This window comes from Tursiops truncatus, chromosome 13, assembly GCF_011762595.2.
Source record: "Tursiops truncatus isolate mTurTru1 chromosome 13, mTurTru1.mat.Y, whole genome shotgun sequence".
Classification (NCBI taxonomy): Eukaryota; Metazoa; Chordata; class Mammalia; order Artiodactyla; family Delphinidae; genus Tursiops; species Tursiops truncatus.
In genome coordinates, this window is record NC_047046.1 from 75,504,579 (window position 1) to 75,523,566 (window position 18,988).

General features: G+C 43.5%; 1 protein-coding gene across 1 annotated transcript in view; it reads left to right on the plus strand.

The window, feature by feature from the left end:
- The window catches only part of TNFRSF11A (TNF receptor superfamily member 11a), a 98,527-nt gene that overhangs the window by 58,828 nt on the left and 20,711 nt on the right, over positions 1-18,988 (plus strand). Inside the window, exon 10 of the transcript XR_012325464.1 lies at positions 2,576-2,693. The gene's annotated coding sequence lies outside the window, so the exon portion shown is untranslated. The remainder of the gene's footprint in view (positions 1-2,575; positions 2,694-18,988) is intronic.

An 18,988-nucleotide genomic window follows, 5' to 3' on the forward strand; every position in this document is an offset into this window, starting at 1 on the left:
AACCCTGTCCACGCGGTCCCTCATCCTCCCAGCAGGCTGCCCTGGCCTTCTTCTCATGGTGGTGCCTGGGTTCTGAGAGCAAACAAAACCATATCAGGCTTTTTGAGACCTAGGCTTGAACTGGTGTGCTGTCATTTCTGCCACATTCTGTTGGCCAAAGTAAGACACAGGGTAGCCAGATTGAAGGGGTGAGTACACAGAGTTGCAGGGTGACACTGAGAGAGTGGTAGATACAAGGAGGGGAGAATGGGGCCCTTTTGCCATCTCCATCACAGGAACATTGTTCATAATCAAATGGTGCTGGGGAGAGTGCAGCTGGGAGCAGGAGAGGAACGTTTCCCAGCCCCCAGTAAGTGCTTCCTTCTCTGGTGACCAGATGCCTTTGATGCAGAGTACAGTCAGTTCCTACAAATGAGTACTGAGGTTCCTTCCAAAGCCAAACATCCATGATGAGGGAACTGGGTCTATGGTACTACTGCATTCCATTGGCACAGATCATGGAAAAGTGACGATTTGTAAAATCAAGAAAACTGGTGAGATACTTTGGGTAGAAGAACCTGCTACATAAACAGATAAACGATGTCATGTTCACCCTTTAGGCTGATTCAACAAACAAACTCTTTATGGTTGGGTACTGGGCAAAAGGGTGAGCTTGAGCAGAAGTACTGTCTTTGGTGGAAGAGGCATAATTTTGACATGTTTGCCCTTTGACCGTCTCTGATGGCACATGACTCTCCTTGGCCATCTGCTTTGGGGAGCCCTGGGGTGCTCTGGGCATGAGTTGCCTAACCTTTTGTGCGAAAGGGTAAATCAAAGTCCTAAACATTCGGTTGGTGAGTCATCATTTTTATTTAATGTGCTTTTGATGCTTGGGCCCCGAGCATCCTTGAGAAAGGAGATGAAGATAGCTGCAGAGTCCCAGGGAGTCTGGGACGTCCTAGATTTCTGGGGAAGACTGTGGATATTGCTGTGCTCCAGGGCATAAGGATGGGTTATCTATGGAATTCCTGACTCCCCAGGGCTATGCTGGTGAAGAGACTACTTTGCAACTACTAAAGCCTTTCCAAAAATAGGTGGGTAGGATTTCCCTGCTAGCACAGTGGTTAAGAATCTGCCTGCCAATGCAGGGGACACGGGTCCGAGCCCTGGTCTGGGAAGATCCCACATGCCGCAGTGCAGCTAAGCCTGTGCGCCACAACTACTGAGCCTGTGCTCTACAGCTCACGAGCCACAACTACTGAGCCTACATGCCACAACTACTGAGCCCGCGTGCCACAACTATTGAAGCCTGTGCACCTAGAGCCCATGCTCCGCAACAAGAGAAGCCACTGCAGTGAGAAGCCCGCGCCCCACAACGAAGAGTAGCCCCCACTCGCCACAACTAGACAAAGCCCACGTGCAGCAACAAAGACCCAATGCAGCCAAAAATAAATAAATAAATAAATTTATTTAAAAAAAAATAGGTGGGTATCTGAAATTGAGCAGGGGTGGGGTCAGCAGTGGGCACAAGCATGTAAGGTGGTATCACTGAAGCCAAGCTCAGAAGTGCAGGGGAGCCACATGTTCTGGAAACCCTGGACCAATGCTCCCATGGCAGCTCCTGCTATGGAGCTGAATTAATATAATGAAATGGGTTATTCCTTCCTTCATAACTTTATTTAATTTAAAAGAATTCCTTAACCTTTTCAGCCTACATTATGACTTGATATCACTGTTTATAGTGAAAATTTCTCTAAAAACCTTTTAGTATAGAAATAGCTGTATTTATAATTTAGACTCTTTAAATATTATAGCATAATACCCTTGAGATCCATCCAAGCTATTGGGTACATCAGCAGTTAGTTCATTTTTATTGCTGAGTAGTATTCTGTTGTATGGGTGTACCACCGCTTATTCACCCACACTTGGATTCTTTCCGGCTTGAGGCAATTACAAATAAAGCTGCTATAACAATTTGTGTGGACATGTGTTTTCATTTCTCTTGGGTAAATACCCAGGTGTGGAATTGTGGGATCATATGGTAAATATGTATTTAACTCTATAAGAAACTGAAATTATTTTCCAAAGTGGCTGTACCATTTTACATTCCCTTCATTTCATCAGCAGTGAAGGAGAGTTCCAGTTGCTCCATATCCTTAGCAGCACTCGGTAGCATCAGTTGTTGATTTATTTTAATTTTAGCCGTTCTAATAGATGTCATTGTGACTTTAACTGAGCATCTTTTCATATGTTTATTTGGCCATCTTTATCTCTTATTTGGTGAAGTGTGTGTTTGAATCTTTTGCCTATATTTTAATTGGTTTGGTTATTTTCTTATTGTGTTTTGAAAGTTCTTTATATATTCTGAATATGAGAATATATAGGTTTTTAGGGCCTTTTATTTCAATGACAAAGAAACCATGGAAAAATACGTATTTAAAGCTTTTAGAGCATTCTGAAAGTATATTTAATACCGTTAGTAAAAAAGTAAAGATGTCGCAATTTTTCATTTTATTAAAAAATTAAGGTTCAGGATATGTATAGCAGTAACATTTTTTCAGAGTAAATGTTTCTACAATAAAACCTCTCTTCACAGTGGGACTCGCAGTGGCAGGGCCCAGAGCCGTCGCTTGCTCTGTGGGCTGCTATGTCCTATAAGGCTTTATGGACTACATCAGTCACGCTTCTAGGGAGCACATTCACCCATGGAAACTGTGAGTTTTGTGTTTTACATGCTGGTATAAATGTCTTTATTTGGTTGGAAACGTGGAATGTTTTTCTACTGATATTTTCTGATTTCGTCATTTTATATATTAATAATATTATAATAATGAGGTGCTGGGAGAGGGAAACCATGAAAACAAACTCCAAATGCCACCGTCACCTATGTCTGGAAATAGAGGGAGCTGGTAGCCATGGGATAGACTTTGTTATCATGGGCAAGGTTGTTTGGTCTTATGAAGTTAAGGCCAGTTGGTATCTGTTGGCTGGAGTGTGATGGGATCCGTTGTGCCCTGACAGAAATGCTCCACAGTTGCCCTTGGTCTGCAGAACTAGTGGAGGGGAGGGGAGTAAGGCCGGGCTGCATGGAGACGTTCCACACTCAGGAGCTCTGGGAAGGGCTAGGAGCATCCATGTGGGGTCCCCTGGGAGAAAGGACACCAAGGGCTCTGAGGAGTATTGGGCTGGTGCTGAACAGCTGGGGCTGACAGGTGGACACTCCTGCAGGCCCAGCCACGTCCCACTCAGCTCTGGGGACAGTGGCTGAGCGTGAGCGAGGTAAGTCCAACATTATCCCTGGAGGCTCTCCTCCCCTCAACAGCACACAAGTATCTATAAGTGTGGGGCAGTGCTCGACGGTGACCAGAGGCCGTGACAGACCACACCTGAGCTCACTAGCTTTTCTCATCTTCTCTGGGGTATTTGGAAGGAGACCAGTTCCCCTTTGGACCGAGTAAGACCTTGGGGTTCTTGGATGCCCGGATGGAGAGGCTCTACCTGTGAGCTGTTTGACACATGGGGGCTCCAGCAATTAATAGGGAAGAGAAAAGAGGTGCAGCTGTGTTTATGCTTGCAGCTGGTGAAGCAGGCATGCCAGAGATGGACAGATAATGGAAAAGAGGAATCAGGACTTTATGAATTTGACCACAACTACCCCAAAGAGATCAGAACCTTTCACATGGACTCCACAGCCCCCGGCCCTCCAGGTTCATCCCACACCGCCCTCCTCCATTCCAGCTGCACTGGTCTCCCAGTGCACACGCTGCAGAATGGTGCAGTCAGAGAAAATAGCATGTGCGAAGGGGTAGGATGACTTCCCTCTGAGATAGACTGGGATGGTATTAGTAGCTCTTTTTTTAACCAATCAGAAAACAAGGACAATCTAGATGGGGAGAGGCCATGCCATGGAGCGGGGGTCACCGATGAGAATGTGTCAGAACCAGGGAGTCTTGTCTCTCTGTGTGTCTGTGCCCCCCGCCATCCTCCTGCACTCTTCCTTTCCAACTTCCCTGATCTCTTCTCTGTCCCCTAATTCTGTGTCGCTTTCTCCCTCTTTTCCTGTTGCTCAAGCCATTCTCTGACTCTCTGACTCTTCCCCCAGGCACTTGGTCCGCTTCCCCTTTTCCATCCTTCCATGTGGCTCCCACATTCCTTATTGTTCCCTCAACGCCTCTTCTGTCCCTCCCTGCCTCCTGGGCCCTCAGAGCCTCCCCTGCCCAGATTCCTCATGTCCTGTGTCCAATCCCTGCTCTGGTCCCCTCTGCCAGGTCCTCCATTTCCCTCCTCGACCCCGGGACTTCGGGCTGCAGAGGGTGCTGTGCTGAGGTCTTCTTGCTGAAGCTAAACCTTCTACCCATCACTCTCTAAGAATGTGACTTTTTCTTGGAAATTACCCGTTTATTCCTCTTGCACCAGTGAGCATATTGCTTTCATGTCAAGCCAAAGTCCAGATCCCACCTTCCTTAGGAAAGGACCCCTCAGTCACAGAGGTGGGGTTTGGACTCGAATCTCGCCATTTCAACCTCTGGCTGCGTGTATGGATCCATAGCGTTGTGTTTTATTTATTTTTTTAAATTAATTAATTAGTTTATTTTTGGCTGTTTTGGGTCTTCGTTGCTGCGTGCGGGCTTTCTCTAGTTGGGGCGCGCAGGGGCTACTCTTCGTTGCGGTGCACGGGCTTCTCATTGCAGTGGCTTCTCTTGTTGCGGAGCATGGGCTCTAGGCGCACAGGCTTCAGTAGTTGTGGCACACGGGCTCTAGAGCGCAGGCTCGGTAGTTGTGGCGCATGAGTTTAGTTGCTGCGCGGCATGTGGGATCTTCCCGGGCCAGGGCTCGAACCCGTGTACCCTGCATTGGCAGGCGGATTCTTAACAGCTGCGCAACCAGGGAAGCCCAGCATTGTGTTTTAAATGGTTGTTTAAACCCTTAAAGTCTGCTCGGTGGTAGTGGAAACCAACAACTATTTCTGACTGCCTCAAAGTCAAGCTTGCACAAAGGAACCCACTGTGGTGAAATCAGGTCAATTCAGGGAGGGATTTCAAAGACGAACCTTAGATGTTGGAAGGGCAGGAAGGAGGCAGCTCCAGAGATAGCCCCTCTGTTCTTGCCCCCTCACGTTCCCCCTCAGACTCAGTTTCTCTCTGTCTCCCTTGTAGCTTTGCTATGCGTGGTGCAGGTAATAGCTGCTCTCTTCCCAAATCTTCAGCGCCCAAATCCTTTCATTTCCAGTGTCCACTATCCACTGGCCAGATGTAGTTGTGTGTATGTGTATATGAGTATAGATAAACCTTATAGATATAAACTATACCCAGTTTATACATAAGACAGTTCCAGATTCCATGAGATAACACTCTAGGTATCTCAACACAACTTTCCAACCAGAATACCATTCATAGGTCACATGGATCAGTCCAATCAGTGGCCAAGGAGGGCCACTAACATAAAACAAGGCACTCGTTTTACGGGACAGTCAGGCGTGTGGGCAGAAGTGTGTCCAGAGGAAGATGGAGGATGCTGGACCCCTGAGCCATGTGTAGCCCTGACTGCTGAGGTCTGATAACATGAGCAAACACAGTGAGGACAAGATCATTATAGGACTTTCATTCTCTTCCAATTTCTGTTCTATCAATAATGACTCAAGAAAAGATACACCTTTCTAGTTGGAAGACACAATTTAAGGTTCTGCTCTGAAGACGTTGGTGGGAAAGTGGGACTATTTAGAAAAGAGTTCTTCGAGTGCCTTCCTTTTTAAAATAAGCATTTTTATTAAGCCAGAGCTGGCTATGCTTCTGAAGGTAAGGTGGGGATAGAGCAGTAATTCCTGACAATGTATTACTCAGCCATAAAAGAAGAAGGAAATTCTGCCATTTGCAACAACATGGATGGACCTCGAGGGCAGTATGCTAAGGGAAAGAAGTCAGACGGAGAAAGACAAATCCTGTGTGATGTCACTTGCATGTGGAATCTAAAAAAGCCAAACTCACAGATACGGAGACGAGAAGTAGCTGCCGGGGGGCTGGAGGTGGGGAAATGGGGAGATGCTGGTCAAAGTTACAAAATCCCAGTTATAAGAGGAGTAACTTCCGGAGATCTAATGTGCAGCATGCTGACTCTAGTTAGCAATACTCTATTAAATACTTGAAAGTTGCTGGGAGAGTAGATCTTAAATGTTCTCATCACAGAAAATTATGTGAGGTGATGGAGGTGTTGACTAAGTTTACTGTGGTAATCATTTCACAGTATACATGTGTATCAAATCATGACGTTGTATATGTTAAACTTAACGCAATGTTATATGTCAGTCAATAAATCTGGGGAAAAAATAATTCCCAGTGATAAAAGAAACAAACCTTAGGCGCCGCGAGAGTTCACATGTCAGGACTGAGGTGCAGTGTGACAGCAGAGCCAGGGGCCCTAAGCTCTGACCAGAATCCTTGCCCAATGCTGAGCTGTTATTTGTCACTAAGCCCCGGCCTCTCACACTGACAGCGGACTCTGCTCTTGAGAGTCAATTCCTGCTGTAAATAAATCCACTTGTGGCGGCCACCAGGGGAGGGGCAACAGCAGTGATCACTGACAGTCCTCTTACCGGAAGACAAGAATGTGGGTTTGACCCACAGTAAAGAGAGAGCCTCACCTCACGTGGGTTATAGGTAACATCTGGGCAAATAACTACCATTTGTTGAAGCCACCTGCGAAGTTATATACATACATATATATATATATATATATATATATATATATATATATATAATCCCATTTAATCATCACAGCAAATCCAAAGTGACTATTGTTATCTTTACAGTAGAGAGAATAGGGTCAGTGAAATTAATGAACTTCCGCAAGCTCAAAAAACTAGTGTGTGGGTTTTACACCCAAGCCCCAAGGTTTGCGTTCCTGCCCACTATTACAATGACTTTGTGGATTGTGGTCATATTTATATCCACTCTGTTTTGCTTCCTCTAAAGTGTTCTGTTTTGGGCTATAGCAAAGTTATGTACACTAGAGTAGAACTGATGCGGGTGGAATAAATCAATGATGCGAATATTTTTTTAAAACCCCAAACCCTCTTATTATAATCAGACTTAGTTTCCCAAATTCATTAGTGAGCCCTAAAACTTTGCATTAGACACTTTATATTCTAAGCATACAGTCTGTTGGCCCTATGTCCCCAAAGGGATTCCTTTCTGTGAATAAGATGATGTTGGTTTTCCTTTTTTCGCACCTAGAGCGAGTGTAGACGCGCAACGTCAGAAGGATGAGCAGCCCCACTGACGGCAGCTCATGGGCACTTGTCTGTGATTGTATTCACTGGGTGAATGCTGCAGGGCCCTATACATCTGTGTCAGTGACTGTATATTCATTACAGCATTTATGATAAATAATGAAACAGCCCCCATGGCATGGTTGAGAGATCTTTAAAGTCGAGCAAATACAAACTCAGCAGTTATCTGACGCTTCATATCTGAGCATCCGTGGATGGTGCGGATGGTGAGCAGATGTCCACGGGATAGAGGACATCTTCCAGGAGGGGCAGATGGTGGCCTCTGTTCTCCAAGAGCACTTCAGTCAGTCAGGGCCCTGTCAACCTGTGCATCTGTCTCCTGGTCAGATGGAACAAAGCAGCTATAGCAGAACATCGGGGCTAGTTATTTGAAGAACAGAGGACCTGCCCACCTTCCCCACACTTGTTTGCATCAAGAGTGTTCATGAAAGCTTATTCAGCATCAGCATGATACTTAGGAAGTCACAAAATGACTGGTTTTTAAATCAGTTTTATTGAGTCAGTATCATTTAGGACCTGCAGTAAAATTCACCTTTTCTAGGACTGCGGTTCTGTGAATTCTAACACATGCGTGTCGTCATGTAACCACCACCATAATCAAGACAGCATTTCCATCTTTGCAAAAGTCCCCCCTTGCTCCTTTGTAGAAAACTGCCCACCTCCCACCAGCCCCTGCCACCTGCAGATCCGTCCTGTGTCCCTAGAGCTTTGCCTTTTCCACCGTGGATGGAACCATACAGTGTGCAGCTATTTGAGTCTGGGCTCTTAGCACAGTGTTCGTTTTTGCACGTATCAGTAGTTTGTTCCTTTTTATTGCTGAGTAATATTCTTTTGCCTGGATATAGTTTGTTTATCCATTCACCAGTTGAGTGACATTTGGGTTATTTTCAGTTTGGGGTAATTGTGAATAAAGCTGCTATGAATCTTCACATCCAGGATTTTGTGTGGATATAGTTTTCATTTCTCTTGAGTAAATAGCTAGGAGTGGGATCGTTGGACTCTCTGGTAAGTGTGTGTTTGCAATATGGCAATGTATGAGAGTCAGTTACCCACCCTCCCTCCTCGCCAGCACTTGGTATTGTCCACAACCTGGCTCTAAACACAGTTTCAAATATTTACTAATGATGAGCGGACTTTGTATTGTTTTGTTTCCTAAAAGCAAGGCTTCTGAGGACTTTAGATCTATCCGCAGAAGTTAATAATGAGTTAAATTATTCTGGGTAATTGCACTCTTAAATTATGGCTTTTTCCCTCTTATTATGTAATTAAAACTTTTGCAACCAACATCCTTGATACCCATGCAGTAAGTAGTCTAGCAATTGCTCCTGTGTTCAAGGGGTATTTTTTTTTTTGCGGTACACGGGCCTCTCACTGTTGTGGCCTCTCCCGTAGCAGAGCACAGGCTCCGGACGCGCAGGCTCAGCGGCCATGGCTCACGGGCCTAGCCGCTCCGTGGCACGTGGGATCTTCCCAGACCGGGGCACAAACCCGTGTCCCCTGCATCGGCAGGCGGACTCTCAACCACTGCGCCACCAGGGAAGCCCCCAAGGGGTATTTTTAAACATTCAGAATGAGGTTATACTTTCATTAAAAGGAAGCTTTCAACTTCCTTAATGCTGTTTTGAAAAGAATGTGAAGATTCCTGTGCTCTGGGGAAAACTGAAACCATAACAAGAACATTGGTAACCTTGGACTGTTCTCATTTCTCTTGTAGGAAATGGCTTTTTTTTTTTTTTTTAAGCTAGCTGTCTATATGATACATGTGGATTATCTGCTTCCAGAATTCTGCACAACCAATTTGGAATACATACTGAGTTGTCCCCAATTTGCCTCTAATTCCCCTCATAGCCCAACTGATTTTTTCCTAGTCAATCCAGGCATACTACAAACAAATTTTAAATAATCAGCATTAGTGCAAAGGGAACATAATTAGAGAATCAACACTTGGTAATCAAAATAATTATGTAAACCAATATTAAGACAGAGACTCACAGCTTGAAGTAGTCACCATCTTTGGAGCATGGATTGGGCAGTTTTTGGTTACCCAGGGAGATTGAGAGTAATGTGCCGTTGCGTCGGCCACAGGGTGACAGGGAAGCACGTGGAGAGCCACCTGGGTGGGACTCTCCCTTCCCCCTTGGCAGCAAGTCACAAGCCAAGCGAGCATTATTTGTAAAATCAGCACTTTACAAATAAAACATGGAGCCTTCTGTGACGATTTTAACTAATTGTCACTGGTAGAACTGTCGAGTGTTTGAATTACTAGGTAGGCAAGGGGCTCCTGGTTTAGTCTCGCCAGAACGGCCTCCAGATGGGCCCGTTCTCTTCAGGCCTGAAGGGCTGACCCGCGAATTGTCAGTCAGGTTCTGCCTGTGAACTACTGAAGCCCCACAGAAGCTGAAAGGGAGAAGATGGAAGTTTCACAAGTGGCTAGAGTGCTCACCATATCCTTCAGAATTCCAGCAAAATTGTTTCCTCAGTGATTGATCCCAAATAAGAGAGGGAGATGTGAGGAGAGGTTGGCACTAACGTTGATTAAGCAACTACTATGTGCTAATTTGTGCTAGAGTCTGTTTCATGAATTTTCAAATTTAATTCTATCAACCGCTCACGAGGGAAGTGTTGTCTCCCATAACTACATATAGCTGGAGAAATTGAGTCTCAGCGGGGTTAGTTAACTTGCTCATGTTGCTAATTAAGTGACAAAACTCAGTCCCACCAAATCCGACTCTAGAACTTGTTCGTTTCCCACCACCCCACAACTGCCTCCCCGAAGACCTGACAGCATCCCTTCAAAAACCTGCCTTCACTTGGTGTCCCAGGAATATGCAGGATGCCCAGTTAACTTTTCAGATAAACAAATACATTTTCAGTATTTGGATGTCCCAAATATTGCATGAAGCGTGAAGATTCTAAAAATTATTCCGTGTTTATCCGAAATGCAAATGTAACTAGGCATCCTCCATTTCTGTTTGCTAAATATAGCAACCCTGGCTCTCAATGATGCTTTCAGGCCATAATGGAGATGCCAGTAGTCTGCAGGTCACTCTTCACTGTAAAAACATTTTTTCCCGTTGTGTATTTTGGGTGGTGGAGTGAGAAGGATGGGCTGCAAGGGAGAGCTCCATCACATGTGTGAAAATAATAAGCATTTCCCTCTTTAAGGATCACAGAACTATGATTGGGCTGGAAAACGCCGAGTTGGATTTCCATGATCCCCACGTGCCTAGTTTAGAGCTTTGCAAAGTTTGTTTTTGTGGAGTCCTAGCCCATGAGCGATTTTGTGGAAAAATAACTTTGGGAAATGCTGCATACGGGACCCCCTGGGAGAGTCCTGGGGCACATTAGATCATTGAAGGTCCTGAGAAATCCTATAGGAAAGACTGCTATTAACTTTCTGAAGCTGAGAGCTTCTCAGTCTCTCCGAAGAGAACAGTTGGAGCCCCTGCCTGTGGGATGACTGGAAACCCAATCCTTCCTCAGGTTCCCCTCTGAGAGTGTTTCTGAGAATCTGCAAGGAATATGTGAACGTATACCTTTTTATTTTGGGGATCTCAGAATGGAGGTGAGCCACTAGTACTCTGTTGCTAACACCGAGCTTACACAGTCTATAAATCCTTAGAGGTGTCAGCTCTCTGGGCTGGGCTGTCTCCACCTACACGTCACCTCTTTCCACCTTGTCACCTGCTTGCTCAGGCAGCTGGGCTCTGCCATATTGATTTGTCCTGTGTGTAGACACTAGCCTGCTCCTTTATTCCCCTTTTCCAGCACAGAAAAGACAGTCAGCCTTGGAAACCAAACAACTCCCAGAGCCAGTAGTTCGGTCGCCTCACAGTGTTCCCCATCAGTGGAGTGCTGGTAGATAGTTAACAACTGGGTGGAGGGGGCTGATTTCTCATCTTTGCACTTCCCATGGTGTACATCCCACCATGGCCAATTTCAAGCTGTCAACTGTGATGTCATTGAATGGAAGTTGAGAAGAGATGTATGGTAGCACACCCTATATAACCTGATACATTATTTCCACCAACTGACACATTAGACTTCAAGAATACAGATAATAGAAAAAGTAGTAAAATAATTATGAAGTGATGAGCTCGAGTATTTATTAACTTTGTTTCTAATATAATTTATTTAGTTACACATTTACATAATTTAATTTTTAATGAAGGTCATGTTTATCAATCAGCTTACAAAATTCCTGAGAAGCTTACAATCATCTACTGCAAGTCCACACAGCCGGCTCCGGCACACACACTACTGCCTCTTCAAGGTGACGTCCTCCTTAGCCTTCAGCCTGGCTCCATTTTGCATGGCCTGTAATTCCCACCACCCACCCCTTCCACTTCTCCCACCTCCACCCCAAGCAAAGGAATGCTCTTGAAACCATCTTTGCCCTACCCAGAACCCAGGCTCAACTGCTGCCCCCAGAAACAATCTGCAGAGTAGTGGTGACAGATTTTTATATTACCTAGAGGTCCTTTTATCTTGAGCTACTATTTCAGAACAGGATATTTGCTCTACTTTCCACAATCAGTGTATTTTTCCCGAAGCAAAAGAATCATCTGCCTCCAAAGATGACTTCTAGCCTCTAGCAGGGAGTCAGCACAATGGAGAACCATTGAAGCTTTGGAATTTGGGGGTCACTTTTCCCCCCAGGATATCAAGGACTTCAGGATCCAGTCTTAGATGGGGCCCCAGGTCTCTCACTCAGGGATCCCTGTCCTCAGAAACTATAGAAAAAGGCTTTTCCCATATAGGAGGCCCATGGGGGTGTTGTAAGTTGAATTGGGTTCCCCCCAAATATGTTGAAGTCCTACCACCTGGCACCTATAAATGTGACCTTATTTGAGGAGTGGGAGGTTCCTGCCTCCTGTCTTTTTTTTTTTTTTTTTTTTTTTTTGCGGTACGCGGGCCTCTCACCATTGTGCCCTCTCCCATTGCGGAGCACAGGCTCCGGACGCGCAGGCCCAGCGGCCATGGCTCACGGGCCCAGCCGCTCCGCTGCATGTGGGATCTTCCCGGACCGGGGCACGAACCCGCATCCCCCGCATCGGCAGGCGGACTCCCAACCACTGCGCCACCAGGGAAGCCCCCTGCCTCCTGTCTTACCACTGTGGACTGCATGGCTCCAAAGAATGTAGAAGCCCACCCAGGACTAAACAGATCCCTCTACATAATTAACCCCTGGGTGGTTCTGTCCTGATCTTAACTTATCCTTGATTTGTAACCCATGCAAATGGGAATTCACCTCTACTCCAAATGTTTGTCATTAGCCGTGGACAGCCCTCTTCCTCTCCGCCCCCCCATTGCCTCCCAAATAAATCACTTCCCAGAAGGGGCCTCAGAGTTCTGGAAGTCTCAGGATTTAAAATAGTTGACCTTGGAAAATCTTAATTCAGTTGATTTTTTTTTTCATAGCAGATGTTATATAAATATTTTATTATTAAAGATATTCTCAATTTGCATAAATGTTTATACCATGTTAAAGGAGATGAGAAGAGAAATGATATAATTACTGCAAACTAATTTTACTAATTATTCAAAGTGTGACATAATCAGTGGTTTCAAAAGAGCAGAGAGAGGGAATTTCCTGGCAGTCCAGTGATTAAGACTCCACGCTTCCCTTCAATGCCTGGTGGGGGAACTAAGATCCCACAGCAGTGTGGCCGAAAGCACAAGAAGAGCGGAGAGAGGCCCCAAGTGCCGAGCGCTGAGGATTCGGGGTGCATGGGGGACCGAGCACTGGGTGTGTGAGGTGGACGAACAGCCAGGGTCCTTCACCGGCGAACTCAGGAGCCAGTGGTGTGGCTGAGCCTTTCCTGGTACCAGCTCCCAGGCCTGCAGTGGCCCCCTGCCCCCAGTCTGGGTGGCCAGGCCCAGCACCCCTGGAGTTCTAGGAGGACATGGAACTCCTGAGCCGGCCTAATAAGCTCAGAGGAGGTCGTTGACCAGAAGCCACCAGTTCTTTCCATATATTGCATTTGATTATTATGTCTCAAGTCCTTTTTATTCTATTTATCCTATTATAGACTTTTTTTTAAAATAGTGCCATTGATTTGTTTGGAAATGAGTCGTTTAGCCTGTAGAATGTTGTACATCCTGGGCTTATCTGATTCCTTCCTCGGGCTGTCATTTAACTAGTTCCTCCTACTGTTTCTCCTGTAAAATAATATTTACAACTAGCGTCACGATTAGATTCAGGTTTAATTATTTTAGGCAATGCCTGGGTGGTGGCATGTCCTACTTATTGCATCTTGTCATGAGATATGTTGTGTCTGACAGTCACGTTCTTCTGATGCCTGTGTTCTAGATGGAGCAGTAGATTCAGCTGGTCTGATGATCGCTCCATTAGAAAGACTCTTATTTTTTTTTAATGGGAATGTTTTATTGTCTTTTCATTCTAGTCAGCAACAAATATTCTAAAGGAGGTAAATACCTCAGAGAAAGAGGAATCTGTATAAGGCAACTCTAAGTAGTCTGTGGTCATTTTTTTCTTTTGTATTTATTATTTTTTTATTGAAGTATAGTTGACGTACAATATCATATAAGTTACAGGTGTACAATATAGTGATTCACAATTCTTAAAGGTTATACTCCATTTATAGTTATTATAAAATATTGGCTATATTCCTCGTGTTGTACAACATATCCTTGTAGCTTATTTTATACCTAATAGTTTGTACCTCTTACTTCCCCACCCATGTATTGCCTCTTCCCCCTTTCCTCTTCCCACTGGTAACCACTAGTTTGTTCTCTATATCTGTGAGTTTGCTTCTTTTTTGTTATATTTGTTGTATCTTTTAGATTCCACATATAAGTGATATCATACAGTATTTGTCTTTCTCTGACTCACTTCACTTAGAATAATGCCCTCCAAGACCATCCATGTTGCTGCAAATGGCAAAATTTCATTCTTTTTTATGGCTGAGTAGTATTCCACTGTATATATATATATATATATATATATATATATATATATATATATATATATATATCTATATATCCACATCTTCTTTATCCATACATCTGTTCATGGACACTTAAGTTGCTTCCATATCTTGGCAATTGTAAATAATGCTGCTATGAACATTGAGGTGCATGTATCTTTTCGAATCAGTGGTTTTGTTTTTTAGAAAGCCTTTATCTTTACGACGTTCTTTCCTAGAAGTGTCATCTCCTGCCCTCAAAGGCTCACCTGCTGGTTGCAGCATCCACCAGTGAGTGCCGCTTAGTTCTATTATTTCAAAGTGGCAAAATGGCGATTATTAAATTCTATTATCCCCTCTAAAGTTATCGGCTAGAAGTCTTTTGTTAAAACAAAAAGCCTCTCCTCATCAACTCTTGGGCAAGAATCCATTTTAGTGCTATTCTTAAGTGTGTGATATTGCTTGATTAATGTTTACGAAGGTACCTCTAAAGAAAAGCATGATTTAAGCATACACAGCAGCAGAGTTGGGGGAGAGCCTGGCCTCTGTGACTGTGTGCTTGATGCCTTTCTCTTCTTCCTTGGTCTTTCCAAGGTTAAGTCCTTGGTTAGTGCTTTAAATTGCATTTCCTGCTACATCACTTTGGACCTTGCTATAGCAGTCGTACTGTCTGATCTTTGTCTTTAAACTCTATGTCTTGATAGTTTCTCTCCTCTGCCTAAAAATATACTGTCGTTTTCCCTATTCTGGAAAAAAAAATCCTTCTCTTGTGCTCTAGTGCTGAATTCATCAGCCTGGCATGAGGCTTCCTTCTGACCTGAGCCTCCCCGTCTCTCCAGCTTGGCTTCCCTTCGTCTCTTCTTACCCCTCATGTCTTGGCCCAAACGAATCGTATTATCCCCCCAAAATGGCCTGTGCATTCTTTCCATCACTCTTTTATGCATACCTTCTTCTGCCAGTAACATTCTTCCCAATGTTTGTCAACCCTACCTGTGCTCAAAGACTTGGTTCAAATGCCATGTGTTCATGAAACCATTCCTGGTGATGCTGCCAGAAGAAAAGGATCCTGACCCTGATCGCCCCAGGAAGTGTGTACCTCTTCAGGCTATAATCTACTAGACTTTTGAAAAGGATCAACTAAGTGAAAAACGGATTCAAAGAGACAGTAACAGACATACACAAAATGTAATGAGATAGAAAATACAGATTAAGGAATAAAGAGGATGTAAGCACACCAACTATTCTGGTGAACAGAGTTGCTGGGCTGTGGATGCATTTCTCAGCTTCCCAATAGCTTGAGAAAATGAGGGAAATGCTTAAATTCTGTGATTTTCATTACTGAAAGAAATCCCTTCAGTTCTGTGGTGTTCTGGGAAAATTTTCTTGGCCCCAGTTTCTGAAACAGACTTTCCAGTTGGCTTTATATAGGTGGTGTAGTGAAGAACATTTTATAGCAACTGCAGAAGCAAATTTCATATGACCATTTCCTATAGCAACATCAGATAAAAGCTAAGGCAATTAAGGATAATCTTCTGATGGGCTAATCTAATATACTTCAAATATCGAGGCTTCTGGTGTTCTAATCTGATCGAAGGATAAAACTCAGAATACTTAAAGGAATAAATGGAATGTACAAGCTGTATAGACAATCAGCTCTAGCTCTGTTTATCACATTACCAATCCAGTGATATGAGCTGAGTGAATGCTAGTTTAAATTGAACCTATTGGTGAGAATCTAGAGTGCTTGTCTCCTGTATTGCTGCATGAGGGTAGATGCATATAATTTGGAAACCAAGTAGGTAGATGGTAGGGTTGATTACCCTCTAAGGGAGTTGAGAAGTTAATCTCTGTTTTCACTCAGATGGAAGGTCATTCTGCCTGTAATTAGCTATCCAGAAAGCCAGCAGTCCCCTAAAAAGGCAGTTTTTATTGGCTCCTGAAATTGAACACAAGGATTTTAGGGCCTGGAAATTTTTCTGAATTAAAAAAAAAATTCCTACAATAATATAAGACCTCGGTGGTGTTCTCGTAGAACAACTGGTCCTCTGCAGTTTGGCTTCTGTCTGCCTCAATGGGACTGGCCCCATGCAAGCTTTCTTTAAGGAATTATTACGTACCATCCAATTATTCAACATTGGATTTTGGAGAATATCTGACAAAGATGATGATTTGCTTGCTTTAATTTATAAAAAAAATTTATTCTGAAAGATTTCAAAATACACAAAAGTAGAAATGTAAATGTAACAAACCCCAGCTTCAACAATTATATATATATATTTTTTAATTTCCTTGTTTTTAATTATAACAGTACTAAGCACACATAATAAAAAAAATCAAAGAATGCCAAAAGACATTAAATTCAAAGTCCCTTCTACCTTCTACCCCAAAATAACCATTTTTACAGTTTCTTGAGTACCCTTTCAGAAATGCTCTGTGTATATATGTGTGTATACTTGTCCTTTTTTAAAAGTGTGATCATAGTGGGGTTTATTTTAGAGTTTTTATTTTTTCCTCTTTTTTGGCCATGCCCTCGAGGCTTGCGGGATCTTAGTTCCTGACCAAGGATTGAACCCTGGCCCTTGACTGTGAAAGCACAGAGTCCTAATCACTGGACCACCAGGAAATTCCCATGATCATAGTCCCTCATAGTGTTTTTATATGTTTTTTTTTCTTTTATGCATAAGAAAGGTGTTTTTCACCTTTCTTATGCATAAAAAGGTGTTTTTCACCTTTTTAAACTAATAATACACCTTGGAGAGAAAGCCATATCTTCATGTATAAATGCACTTCATTCTTTTATTAATAACACTCTTATGTACTCCTAACTATGTACCTGCAATTGCTCATCTTTCTTTACATATTCTTTACTGTTAATTCTCACAACAGCTCTACAAGGTAGGAACTATCATCCCATTTTATAGATGGGGAAACTGGGTGGGGAGGTAAAGTAACTCACCTGAAGTTACACAGCTGGTGAGTGTCAGAATCTTGTTCTTAGCCGCCACACTAGCCTGCCTCTGTGTAACACAATGTTGTACATCTGTGTGGTATTCCATTGTGTGGACCTACTCTGCTTTACCCCTGTGGGTGGATGTTTAGGTTGCTTCCAATTGTTCTTGCCATCATAAACAATACTGCTGTGACTTCCATTTAAACACAGATATTTGAACTTGTATTTATTGCCTCTCCCCACTGAAACCCACCAATGTGACAATAAAAGTGTACACACACATACACACACACACGGACAAAGATAACAGGGAAAACAGATGAAAGCGCCAACATTTGGAAGCTGAAAAGCATATGGCTGGATGCAGATGGCAGTTGACTGAGAGCAGATCAGAAAAAGTTGAAACCTTCACTGGTAGAGGGTGAAACCAAGAAGCAGGTCTGTTGGTGTTTGAGAATCCCAGAAATGCTCAGGCACCGGGAGCCTCTGAAAGAAAGGGTGCAGGTGGGGCTGGGTTTAAAATGTTTGAGATGATAACACTTTAAAATGTTAATAAAGCAGAATAAACAGCCCTCCAAATCTATGGGTTCTGTATCCACGGAGTCAGTCAACCTCAGATGGAAACTATTCAGGGGAAAATATTCCAGAAAGTTCCCAAAAGCAAAACTTGAATTTGCTGGGAATTCCCTGGCAGTCCAGTGGTTAGGACTCCGTGCTCTCACTGCCGAGGGCCTGGATTTGATCCCTGGGCGGGGAACTAAGATCTCATAAGTTGCTTTGCGTGGCTAAAAAAAAAAAAAAAAGTCACCACAGAATTTGCTATGCACCAGCAACTATTTACATAGCATTTACATTGTATTAGGTATCGTAAGTAATCTAGAGATGATTTGAACTATACAGGAAAATATGTGTTGGTTACATGCAAATACTATGCCATTTTATATGAAGGACTTGAGAATCCAAGGATTTTGGTATCTCTGGGGGTCCTGGAACCAGTCCCCCAGGGATTCTGAGGGATGACTGTATTGTCATGTCTTTAAGGAAGGATTTCTAAAAGAAGACACAAAAGGCACTAATCATTTAAAAAAAAAAAAAGCTGGTAAATTCAACTACACAAAGAATTTCTCTTCATCAAAAGACATCATAGGGGCTTCCCTGGTGGCACAGTAGTTAAGAATCTGCCTGCCAGTGCAGGGGACACGGGTTTGAGCTCTGGTCCAGGAAGATCCCACATGCCGCAGAGCAACTAGCCCGTGCACCACAACTGCTGAGCCTGCACTCTAGAGCCCACGTGCCACAGCTACTGAAGCCCGCGTGCCTAGAGCCCGTGCTCTGCAACAAGAGAAGCCACCGCAATGAGAAGCCTACGCACCGCAACGAAGAGTAGCCCTCATTCGCCCCAACTAGAGAAAGCCCGTGCGCAGCAACAAAGACCCAACGCAGTCAAGAATAAATAAATAAATAAATAATTTTTTAAAAAAATTAAAAAAAAAAAGACATCGTAAAGAACACAAATGAAAACCAGAGTGGGAAAAAATATTTGAAATATGTGTAACTTACAAAGGACTAGTATTCAGAATATGTAAAGGATTCCTGGCAATAAGAAAACAAACATTTAAAAAATAAACGTAAGACTTAGACAGGTATTTCCCAAAAGAGAAAATCCAAATAGTTGATAAACGTGTGAAAAGCTACCCAATGTCATTTTTCATCAAGAAAATGCAGAGTAAAGCTACAATGAGAGATCATTACATACCCAACAGATTGGCAAATTTTGAGCATTTCTAACAATAACAATGGTTGATGAGGAAACAAAGACACAGGCACTTTTTACACTGCTGGTGG